The sequence below is a fragment of the Helianthus annuus genome, chromosome 5 (genome assembly GCF_002127325.2).
Source record: "Helianthus annuus cultivar XRQ/B chromosome 5, HanXRQr2.0-SUNRISE, whole genome shotgun sequence".
Classification (NCBI taxonomy): domain Eukaryota; kingdom Viridiplantae; phylum Streptophyta; class Magnoliopsida; order Asterales; family Asteraceae; genus Helianthus; species Helianthus annuus.
The window spans coordinates 17,063,454-17,074,349 of NC_035437.2; the positions used below are offsets into that span (position 1 = coordinate 17,063,454).

The 10,896-nt window shown below is 42.8% G+C and overlaps 1 long non-coding RNA gene across 3 annotated transcripts; it reads left to right on the forward strand.

The window, feature by feature from the left end:
- Nucleotides 1-219: 219 nt before the first annotated feature.
- On the forward strand, nt 220-3,114 carry LOC110926412. Of its 3 annotated transcripts, none has more exons than XR_002585180.2 (4): nt 220-881; nt 1,007-1,067; nt 1,899-1,960; nt 2,036-3,114. It is a non-coding gene; the product is annotated as an uncharacterized LOC110926412 (long non-coding RNA). The 3 variants fall into 3 exon arrangements; XR_002585179.2 differs by having other exon boundaries at nt 1,899-1,956; XR_002585178.2 differs by having other exon boundaries at nt 1,899-3,114.
- The last annotated feature ends 7,782 nt before the right edge of the window (nt 3,115-10,896 follow it).

Genomic DNA, 10,896 nt, shown 5'->3' on the forward strand with positions numbered 1-10,896 from the left:
TCTTTGTGGGCCTTGCGAACTTCCCAACGGTGCTTGTTAGTTGCAAGCCTTTACTTTCCTCTATTTAATTCCACTTTGCCTTTCTTTTATGCAAGCCCAACTGGCTTGTTTGCAAAGTCCATGTTGAAAATCCAACAAAAATTAATCCTTGTATCTTGTTTGTTGTCTACAACAATTATCCTATATATTATCCTATATATTAATAGAGAAATCCAATGAATAGTGTTTTTGTCCACTTCAGCTGCCCCATTGTTCTTACTGTATAGATAGTATTATTGTTCAATATTGGCCAGATTATAGTGTATGGTAAATTGGTTAAGTCTCTTATTGAATTCAACTTCATCTCAGGTTCGATCCATGCCCCACCTATTTTTTTGCCCATTTGTTAAAAATACACTACGGACTGAAGACACCTCTCAAAACCCTAATCTTAACCCTCACCCCTCACCTCATCTTCCTTGCCCAAAACCCCTGGATTTCTTCTCAAATCTACAACAAAGCTTTCCAGAACACCACCACCATCGTCACTTTTCTGGTCAAAACCCATCACCCTGTCTAGCTCGGTGGTGGTGGCGATGTGGGTGTTGGTGGCGTTCTTCACGAGAAAGGAAAAATACATGAGCGCATGAGCGGGAGATGATGTTCTGTGGTGGTGAGCAACCAAGGACAATATACGCATCGACGACCGTGTAAACATCATGTGGTGGCGATTTAGGGATTTTTTGGACTGGATCTTGCGGCACCGACGGCTCCGTGAGCAGTGACTGAAAGATTTTGTGGTGTATTGGCCACTGTTTCGCAGATCTAGAAACGATGAACTATGGAGAAAACTTAGGTTGCGCCACTGGTCTCGCCAGCAAACACTCCGATCACCTGCCAAGGTAAGGTCGCCATTGTACATATGGTTTTTTCTTCATTGTTGCGTATGTTTCTTTCTTTTTTGGCGGCCTTTGTTCGTTCTTTGTAGCTGGTGAAATAACCTAATATTTATCTCATTGTTTTTTAGATTTTGGGAATGGGAATTTAGCTAATTTTGTAAAGATGGTTCTTGCGATTTAGCATATCAGGTATAAATGTTCCAAAAAGTTTGCAAATTACTGGAATCACAGTTCACTTGAGATGAACAGGCTATTTAACTTCTAATGTATATGGACTTTACGATTTTATGTTGTATTGGGTGTGTGTATACACACGTATGTGCTAGATGGTTCAAAAGAATCAATATTGAAATCCCCACTTTTATACCGGTATAAAGTTCTTCTAACAATTAGATATATTTGTCGACAAAATTAGAAATAAAATTAAAATTAAAAGCGATTGATTTTTAACCTCTACACTATTTTTCCTTCTTTTTGAAATACCCATGTGGGGCACAATGGTGTGCTCATGAGAATGAGATGCACTGAGATGGAAAGTGAGGGACGGTGGGACGAGCGGGAACACCCCCACCCTGTTCAATATAGTGTAATAGCGAATTCTATCCTAAATGGTTTGGGTTTGAAATAATATAATCGGGTACTGGTCATCACAGATTTGGTTCAAAATGGTTTCTGTCCGAAATGGGTTTGGGATAAAATTGAGGTGTGAAGTAGCTAATCATAATAGGTTTGGGTTGAAATGGTTTGTTTTGGAAATAAAAATATATAACTAAACAGCAAGCATGAGAGTCTCATACTTATTCAGTTTACTATTACTTGCAATGTGATAATGTTGAATCAACTTGAGCTACAAATATATGTTTTTCTTCTTTCTAAGATTATACGTTTGAATTTTTTTAATCTGACTTTGAAATGGATTGCTATGTTTCAGTTGTTAAGTTATATCAAAGTTTATTTTATTTTTATAATTTTGAATGATACAATCAGAACTTTAATAGATTTCATTTTGAAATTTCTTAGTTTCTGCATATTTTGGTTGTTGCTCTGGTGCTCACCACATGTTTCATGCTCACAAAAGGTAAGTAAGTTACCAACCTTGCATTTCATTTAGTTTCATAATTCAACTTTGCATCTTTTGACTTGTATATGTTAATAAGGAAACCGGATGAATAGTAAAAGGAGTCGTGGGTTGTCTTGATTCGTTCACATGTCGTGCCCTCATAGCGGTCATCATCGGAAAAGCTAGAAATTGTTTAACTTCAATCTGTCACAGATGAAGAAAACGAACACTATAGCAATAAAACGATAGTTCGGACAAAATCATCACCGTTTTCTGCTCCTTAAACCTGCATCAGAAATCCAGTGAGTCGTTGGCGTATTTCAGATTAAAGAAATGCCGAAATAAAGGACAACATGAATCCTAAAATGAAGAAATCAAATCTTAGAACATGAGTGTCAAATTCAAATAAGAAACTCAAGAACATTGACACAAACAGTTATAGATTATTTTCAGGCATACATCTCTGTCAACCAGCAGGTAATGTGTTTCACTTTCTCTAAATGTTGGAATCCACTTCCATACAACACATACTTCAACTGTTGGGGCGACCCCTTTAGGTCTAAGCATTTGATTTCCATGTCTTTGTACCTTTCCAAAACCATTTCACATTTTAGCTCACATTATACGGGTTGATAGAGGCTCATCAAGATGGAAATGAGCTAATGTTTTGATCTTTAACACCGAGCATTGGTGGAACCATTTCAGTTATATGTTAATATATGGGATTATGATATGTGTTTTTGTCGGTCATTAGGGATGCAAATTTACAATTTGTCGACTCCCCTGCACTTGCCCCACGAAAAATTCAAATTGACATGGTTGCTCAACAACAGTATGTTTTGCTTTCGGACTGTATCAACTATGGGTTGTTGGTCGTTATCATTGTGTGTTTTGCAGACATGAAGCCGAGCTTGCAGTAGCTGCAAACCAGCCTCTTCTAGAGGATGACGATGATGACACATTTGAATAGAGAAAAGATTGTTAATCATATTTATAATCGACTTCGAATTTGGTGTTAAATTTGGTTTTTTCTAATATTCAAGAGTTGTTTGAGAGAAAGATATTCTTTTTTTCTTTAGAAGGATCAGATTGTATGTCCAAGTTTATGAGCACTTGATGTTTTTACAATGTACATTTGTATATTTTTTATTAAAGCACTGGCTAGCCTTGGATTTATGATTTGGTTATGCTTGGTATAGAATAAGATAGTAGACACGAACTGTCACAACCCCAAAATCCACCTGCGGATAACACCCGCTTCGAGGGCGTGACTGACCAGGATCCAGCCACCAATTATACTGAGCATTTAAGAAATATTTAATATCCGTAGTAATTAGCAATATCAGAGTTTAGGTTCGGTAATTAGTTTAACAAAACAGCGGAAGCATAAACCAAAATAGTTTTAAAGACAGTTCGTTGTTCAAAACAGTTATCCCAACACACGGGTTTGACGAACACTACACATCCCCAAGCAGCAGCTCCTGAATCATTGGTTACCTGCAAAGCATGCAGTAAGGGGTCAACAATAATGCTGAGTGAGTTCACTAGTTGTCCAGTTTTAATTACCAAAAACTTGTTTCACCGGTTAATTTATCCGTTTATACATGCCCTGGGGAGCTACCCCAAAAGTTAGCGACTAAACTGTTTTTCCAATACCGAACACTAGGTAACCGTTGCGTATCCGCAGGATGCCCCGATGTCAATGTTCTATCATCATTGACGAATATCTGAGTACATTAGTTCACGACCGTCCCAAACCAGGGCACGGTGTGAGGCTGGTAAACACCTAAATAGCGCTATCAACTAATAACCCGCTCGCCTAACCCGGCGACTAATCGGTATTTGTAGTAGGGACTTGAGTGATAGAGTTTCGTTTAGTGCCGTTAGTTGCAATCCGTATAAACAGTAATTAACCAAAAGGTTTCCCAATACCCGGGAAGGAAAAGTAAGTTGTGTTCCCAATAACCAGGGAAAGTATGTAAATGGTATCCCCTTTTACCAGGGGATAGGATTGTCCAAAAGGTTTCCCAATACCAGGGAAGGAAAAGTAAGTTTTGTTCCCAATAACCAGGGAAAGTATGTAAATGGTATCCCCTTTTACCAGGGGATAGGGTTGTTAGTCTCGTGTCCCAAACCACCGGGACGCATGCTTTTAAGTTGTGAACTCACCTTGGGTTGCTCGGTAGGTTTAGGTTACTCGGTCAAACACGCTGGTCACCATGTCCTAACATGGTTACCGGTATAGGTCAGATACAAGTATTCACGTAAAACACATACTGGCACGTAACATGCATACAAGTAAACAGTCATGGGGTTATTGGGCCGGCCTAAACAATTAAGCAGTCAACAGTAACACATAACCCAGTCAACAGATAGCCCATAACACATAATGGCCCAATAACCAAAGTGGACAGCCCACTCGCAACCAGCTGGTCTCGAGTCGCAACCAGGTGGTTTCGGCTTGTCACGTTATGGTTGCGAGTCGTAACCGTGTGGTCTCGAGTCATCATGCTGTGGTTGCGAGTCGCAACCGTCGTAGTCTCGAGTCGCAATCGTGAGGTTTCGAGTTGTCATGCTATGGTTGCGAGTCGCAACTACGTGGTCTCGAGTTGTCTTGCCTTGGTTGCGAGTCGCAACGGTGTGGTTGCGAGTCGTAAGCTGTCCCTTTCACGTACACGTGATGATGCAGATCTAACAGTCCAATATGTACTATGCAATCAGACCCAGATTAGGAAACAGCCAATAAGGTTCCACTAACATTTTTCCTAAACTGACCAGCAATGAAAATAGATCAAACTTTGCCATTTTTACATCTTCAAGTCATATTCAAACAAGTTCATCTTATGTTCATCATTTTCTAGGGTTTTCATATCAACATAATCATATATTTATGAACCAAAATCACATGTTTTAGCAAGATCAACATGCAAAACATACATTATATATCCGAATCTTAAGTTTAACATCATTATTTGCAAGGAATAAAGAAGCATAGTATGGTTAGTCATAATCATTCTTGAACTACCATTTGTTAGTCATTTAAACATGTTATCAAGCTTTGTTCACAAGGGTTTTCACATATAGTCAAGTTCCACAAATCATCCTAAAAATTATACAAAAACTACTACCCAAGCATTTCTAGTTCATATAACAAACATAAATCTCATGCACATAGTAACAACACTAACCGGTTGTGAAGAAGGAGGATGAGCCGAAAGAAAGGAAGAAAATGAGAGAAGGTGAAGTGTCCGAGTTAGTGGTCTTGACCGAGTCCTTGTCCGGGATCCTTGCTTGAACCGAAAATTGAAAGGGATTGGGGTGTGTTGTTGAGGGTTTCTAGTTGAGAGAAAAATAGTAGAAGTGTGTTTGTGTGTTGTGTATGAAATGAGGGAAAGTGGGGAAAGATGGGGTATATATACCAAGGGATGTTTCGGGTTGGGCTTGGGGTTTCGGCCCAAACCGGTTACGGCCCAAAGGCCCACTCGCAACCGCCCGGTTGCGAGTCATGGTCACAAATCACTCGAGACCTCATGGTCTCGAGTCGGGTTCCTTGTTCTCGGGTTGGGTTTTCGGCTCACATATAACACATACATATATACATACCAATGCACACATAACAAAGCAACATATCACATAAAGATTCACGTTATCATTAAGTTTAGTCAGTCACTAGTCACATAATGTACAAACAAGTTACATCACGACACAACGAAAAGTTCTAGTTTTCGGGTTGTCACATCATCCCCAAGTTGAAAGAAATTTCGTCCCGAAATTTGATGGCACTCACTGAGGAAGCTAGTCAAGTTGTAAGGTTTTCCCGGTTATCCTGGGGTGTCACATCCACCCCCCGTTGATCTGGAATTTCGTCCCGAAATTCCGTAGCTTCAGCCTCAGTAGCGTTTGTACTGTTCTCAAACAGTTGGGGATATTTTTGTTTCATCCGATCTTCGCGCTCCCAGGTGAACTCTGGGCCGCGACGTGAGTTACAACGGACTCGAACAAGAGGTATTCTAGTGCTCTTGAGGACCTTAACATCCCGGTCCGTGATTTCGACAGGTTCTTCGACGAATTTCAACTGTTCGTCGATCGTGAGTTCCTTCAGAGGAACTACGTGCGTCTCATCTGACAGACACTTCTTCAGATTCGACACATGGAAAACGTGGTGAACTGCACCGAGTTCTGCTGGTAAGTTCAGTCTGTAGGCCACCTTGCCTATTTTCTCAAGGATTTCGAAAGGTCCAACGTACCGTGGGTTGAGTTTGTCTCGTTTACCAACACGAACCACACCCTTCCAGGGTGAAACTTTGAGTGATACCCGCTCCCCAACCTGGAGCTCAAGTGGTTTCCTGCCCTTATCGGCGTAGGCCTTCTGACGGTCACGAGCGGCCGCCATGCGTTGTCGTATTTGAGCAATCCGCTCAGTAGTGTCTACCACATGTTCTGGACCAGTGATTTGACTATCCCCCACCTCTGCCCAACAAAGAGGTGACCGGCATTTACGTCCGTACAATGCCTCAAACGGAGCAGCTTTAATGCTGGTGTGGTAGCTGTTATTATACGAGAATTCCACGAGTGGCAGATGCCTTTCCCGGCTGTTGCCAAAGTCGTTTACACAAGCGCGAAGCATGTCTTCTAATGTTTGAATAGCGCGTTCGGATTGCCTGTCCGTCTGTGGGTGATATGCTGTGCTCATAACTAAACGTGAGCCAAAAGACTTGTGCATTGCTTGTCACAGTTCCGAAGTAAAACGTGCATCTCGATCAGAGATGATAGAGGTGGGCACCCCGTGCCTCGAAACCACTTCCTTGAGGTATATCTTCGCCAGAGTGGAGAATTCATCTGTTGTCTTCGATTGCCAAGAAGTGTGCGGATTTCGTGAGTCGATCCACGATCACCCAGATAGTGTCGTTTCCGCGCTGTGATCTAGGTAGGCCAGTAACGAAATCCATGGAAATTTACTCCCATTTCCATTGTGGTATCTCTGGTTGTTGGAGTAGGCCTGAGGGTTTCTGATATTCCGTCTTGACTCGCGCACAAGTCAAACACTTGCTGACGTAAGTTGCTATGTGGGCCTTCATGCTAGGCCACCAATACGTAGTCTTAATATCGTGGTACATCTTGTCCGAACCAGGGTGTACTGAGTAGCGAGATTTGTGCGCTTCATTCATCGCAAGTTCTCGTAAGTCGCCATAGAGTGGGACCCAAATGCGTCCTGTTACATAATAAGCACCGTCTTCCTTCTGTTCTAAGTGTTGCCTTGACCCGCGTAGGGCTTCAGCTCTAACGTTCTCTGGTTTCAGTGCTTCTATCTGAGCAGCTCGTATTTGCGAAGGTAGACTAGAATGGATCGTGAGTTGTAAAGCTCTTACGCGCTTAGGCGTAGTGTCCTTCCGACTGAGGTCGTCTGCCACTACATTGGCCTTGCCCGGGTGATACCTGGCACTCGTAATCATTCAGCAGTCCGACCCATCGTCGCTGTCGCATATTTAGTTCCTTCTGCTTGAATATGTGTTCTAAACTTCCGTGGTCGGTGTAGATGGCGTACTTGGTTCCGTATAGGTAATGCCGTCATAACTTAAGTGCGAAGATCACTGCTCCCAGTTCCAAATCAAGCGTTGTGTAGTTCCTTTCGTGCGTCCTAAGTTGTCGAGAGGCGTAAGCAATAACCTTCTCGCGTTGCATCCGTGTGTAACTGGGATCCTGATTCGAAGCATCATGGTATACCGCTAGATCACCCGTACCCTAGGGTGAAGACGATGCTCAGTGCATTGCAAAGTTGGGATTCGAAAGCTGAAAAGACGTCCTCCTGTCTTGGTCTTTCACGAACGCAACACCCTGATGTGCCAACGAGACTTAAGCTGTGCGACCTTCGAAAATCTTGTGATTAAGCTGCGATAGTATCTAGTGGGACCAAGAAACTCTTGTATCCTCGAAGGGATCTTTGATGTTGATCAGTTCCTAACAAAATGGATCTTAGCGAGATCCATGTGTATTCCCACTTCGTTGTTTGATAAAAAGAAAACGTGTACTTCCCGAATCCTGAAGTCATACTTAGGTAGACTTCGCACGTAGACGCTCCTCCCCTAGAAGCTCTACAATGGAATACAAGTGTTGTTCAAGGTGCCCCTTTCTCCTAGAAGTGATTCAAAACGTACTAGATAAACACAGTTGCAGTGTGATCCATAAAGCAGCTGGTGGGTTGTTCACCCCAAAAGGTCATGGAATGATTCATCCGGTGTTTCCTGGAAATGGCCTTATTGCGTTCGCTATGCCGTTTTAGGAACATCCTCCATTTGGACTTCCATCTGATGTTAGTTCGTTCGCTACTCAATCTTCACATAGGAGCATGACCCATGTAACTGGTCAACAGGTTGCCAATACGGGATCGAGACAAACGGTTATGGGCTGTCACCTTGATGAGTTCTTAATAGTCAGTATACACACGAAAAGGCCCATCTTCCCTAGGATAAGTGGGGCTCCCCCAAAGCGAAGAACTAGACCCTACAAAACTCCTGTCCAACGGTTCCTATAGTTGCTTTGATAGATCTTGCGACCTTCCTGGCGCAAAATGGTAAAGGTACAAGTAATCAGGGCTGCCTCAGACGTGAGATCAAACTGAGATTCCGCCTAACAAATTTTCAGAAGAAAAAAACTGAATGTTCCTCGGATAGCACGCCGAGAGAAACAACGAACAACTGGTGGATCCTCGATCCACTTTTCCTTAGCCTTAACATCCGTAGCGGTTGCTAACACAGCGGAGTAATCTCTCTGTAGACACTTCTGGCCTCCACAGCTGAGATGGCGCTAACTATTGAACTACTCTGATGCTTTAGAACAATTGCCGATTCTCCACACAAAGTTTTCTCCTCACCGGGTATATTCGCGCGATTCCTGGGTAACCAATTCACACTAACTACTGCGTTGAAACCATCGAGTGTGGTAGAAGGAAGGTCGACATCGGACACTCGTCCCACAAGGTCGTGTTTACATCCTAACGAACTTTTGAGATTCTATTGACTTGCCATCAGTCGATTCCACATCTGGTTCGGTTTCAGGAAGTATCAGGGTTAAGCAGAATAGAGATGAAGCAAACAACTACCCATACAAGCTACCATGTTGCTACTATGCCTGGCGTCGCCTGCGCCAATCCTAAATGCCCTTCCACGAGCATCATTTCTAATGTTGTTGTTACGGTTGCGAGGACTCCCATTACTATCATCATTCCCCTGGTTGTTGACCTTGATGTTGTCGCGACTGTTGTTTCTGATGTCGTTGCTTGAAATGGTGCGCTACGATCCTTCACTGACAAGTCCATCTTGTCGCGTTTCCGTGCCGCGTCCCAAGGTGTACTTATTGAGCTGGCCGTTACGCATTTCCGCACCATTGTCGATTGTCATCGCTTATGGCCCGACTGATTCGTAAGAGCTGGCTCCTATGAGCCGCTGACTAGGGTTAAGGGTTCGATTGGAGTCAATTCGCTGATGCTCGTTGTCGGTGACTAGGGTCGTTCAAATGCTGAAGCCAGTAAGGTACTACGTCTACCCTCTTGACTGAGTACTACACGGTATGTTGAGATAGTGTTGCAGAAGTGATCGCACTTCGGGATTTAAGACGTCAACACGTTACGTTCCAGCAAGTGAAGAAAGGTGAGAAGGATATAGACCAATCATTGTCGTTTCAACACCCATCCCGGGGATGCTCGTACAAGCACCTAATGTTCTACACAGTTCGCTAGGCGTTCATATGGGTGTTCAGGTAATACTCGATAGCATCGAGGTTCGAAAGGGGTGCAGTGAGAAGTGAAAAGATCGTGTTCGAGTAGGAGACAATCACTGCTACGGTTCCTATGGACTGTTGTGTTTCTCATCATACAGATAACGAAACGGAACCCCTTTTTCACTTGTTAAGCCTCACTGGGACTTACATCCACCCCACTATATTATTATGTGTGCACCCACAATAATATTGTGATTTGCATGTTCATCTCAGCTCCTCTTAACTCATGTCAAATGGTTCCCCACACTCGAGTAGATTTCAAAGAGTATTAAGTAGTGTAAGTCACGGAGGTTTAGGGAATTACCACCCTATCAATCACATGATACGAGAAAGTGTTCAGGAATTCATATTGGTGTGCTAACGTGCAATCACATGCAATATCGTATGTGGGCGTTCACTAGTTAGGCATACTAGTACGTATAGCGAAACAGGAAACATAAAGTAAGCAAACAAGTAAACACTGGTCCGAGCTATGAGGTTAAAAGTGTTGAGCCTTGTACTTGGAGTGTAGTGTCGTCACGAGTCACGGGTTATAGTCTGGTTTTCTCCAAAAAGATTTTCCCCTTTTTAAAACCAAGTTCACTATAACCAATGGCTCTGATACCAATCTGTCACAACCCCAAAATCCACCTGCGGATAACACCCGCTTCGAGGGCGTGACTGACCAGGATCCAGCCACCAATTATACTGAGCATTTAAGAAATATTTAATATCCGTAGTAATTAGCAATATCAGAGTTTAGGTTCGGTAATTAGTTTAACAAAACAGCGGAAGCATAAACCAAAATAGTTTTAAAGACAGTTCGTTGTTCAAAACAGTTATCCCAACACACGGGTTTGACGAACACTACACATCCCCAAGCAGCAGCTCCTGAATCATTGGTTACCTGCAAAGCATGCAGTAAGGGGTCAACAATAATGCTGAGTGAGTTCACTAGTTGTCCAGTTTTAATTACCAAAAACTTGTTTCACCGGTTAATTTATCCGTTTATACATGCCCTGGGGAGCTACCCCAAAAGTTAGCGACTAAACTGTTTTTCCAATACCGAACACTAGGTAACCGTTGCGTATCCGCAGGATGCCCCGATGTCAATGTTCTATCATCATTGACGAATATCTGAGTACATTAGTTCACGACCGTCCCAAACCAGGGCACGGTGTGAGGCTGGTAAACACCTAAATA